General features: G+C 35.6%; 1 protein-coding gene across 3 annotated transcripts in view; it reads left to right on the forward strand.

Moving 5' to 3' along the window:
• Nucleotides 1-1,781, forward strand: part of LOC112153971 (ankyrin repeat and fibronectin type-III domain-containing protein 1) — a 135,290-nt gene that overhangs the window by 34,967 nt on the left and 98,542 nt on the right. The window lies entirely within an intron of this gene.

Raw genomic sequence — 1,781 nt, forward strand, 5'->3', positions numbered from 1 at the left:
GCAGAGCAGCAGTAGATATTAGAAATTTGTGAACAGAACTGTTGGCATGAAGAAACCCCGCCCCCATTCCCCTTCTCGCTGCAGAGATTGCTCTGTTTACATACCTCCTGCTAGCTTACAAGCCCTCACAACTCCAACCTATTATTACCGGTGTGACAAAAATGGCTAGCAGTATTAGCGCTCTCCATCTGTACAGTTTTGAGCGAGATGCCAGTTCAGACCATGGAAACAAAGACGCACATGGATCTATTCGTCTACAAGTGGATGCATCAGAATGGAGATTCAAAGCATATTTTCTACATCACAAATGCTGAACACAATTTTTGTGGTCTGCTCCTGATTCACCACGTTTGTATGAGACATAATCAGAAATGTACAGAGCCCCTAAAGTGACATCAAAGTCAAGAAAAAAAATTGAAGTAAAAACTTTTTTTTTTTTAATAGAAAAAAAAAACAATTCTGGAGATAGCAATTGATGCGCACCAGATAGTAACCAACGCACACTAGATAGTAATAGAATAACTTTTTTTTGTTGTTTTTTAAAGGATAATAACTGGTGCTCACCCGATAGTATCCAGTACGCACAAGATAGTAACCAGAAAATTATATATATATATATATTTTAAACGGATAGTAATTGGTGCTAACCAGATAGTAACCAGATTTTTTTTTTGTTTTTTTTTTTTAGGAAAAAAAAAAAAGATAGTAACTGGTGCTCCATATATTGACCAGAAAAGACAAAAATGTGTTTTTACTTATTTATTTATTTATTTTTTACTTTGATGTCCCTTCAGAGGCTCCGTAGAAATGCAGTTTTGAACTTGATTTTCTTTATATATGTCCTCCATCAACTAAAAAATGGCACAAGAACAGAATTTTCTTCAGACTGGGTCTTTAAATCCTTTTTTCAACTATAACAAAGCATAAAACAATATCTTATGCACATTAACCAGAAAATATATATATATATATTTTTAGAAAAAAAACAGTAACTGGTGTTCCATATAGTAATCAGAAAAGACAAATAATCGGTTTTACTTCAATTATTATTTTTTTTTTACTTTGATGTCCCTTCAAAGGCTCCATAGAATGCAGTTTTGAACTTGATTTTCTCTATATATGTCCTTCATCAACAAAACAACAAAAAAGAACAATATTTTCATCCGACTGGGTCTTTAAATCCTTTTTTCAACTATCACAATACATAAAACAATATCTTATCATGCACGTATGATGCAACCCTTTTTAAAAGTCACTGACGTTTGAGCTTGCTTTAGCATTTTGATTTTCTAATATCTTGATGGAAGCAGTTAATATCACTTAGCGACCGCGTCGTCTATCAGTGCTTGTCAAGTGAAGGACCAGCGAGTTCTTCATGAACGCTGTTAGTCAAGCGTTGGACACTGACAAGATGTTTGACGAACATCAGACAGTGTTGTGGAAGTGGACCGTGATTGGTGATGTTGAACTCCATTCTGACAGCCCTGATCCGTCTCTATTGTTGCACTGGAAGATCAGCAGGAGAAAGATGCATCACTGGCTGCAACCAGATTCTCCCCTTTGTTTTACTAAAGCTGCCATTTTTGCTCAGCTTTTGAATCTTAATCAAGTTGCTAAAGCCGGGAGACAAAGAATAATGTGGCGGTTGTAATGTGGCTGTAAAGTAATTCTACTTAAAAGGAGGCTAAATTACATTCGAAAAATGCTTTATGGCAGCAGTCACTGGAGGAGAGTTTCCAATAATTGCTTTGTCCAATCTGTCTTGCTCTCATATATCTGTC

Source organism: Oryzias melastigma, linkage group LG19 (genome assembly GCF_002922805.2).
Source record: "Oryzias melastigma strain HK-1 linkage group LG19, ASM292280v2, whole genome shotgun sequence".
Classification (NCBI taxonomy): domain Eukaryota; kingdom Metazoa; phylum Chordata; class Actinopteri; order Beloniformes; family Adrianichthyidae; genus Oryzias; species Oryzias melastigma.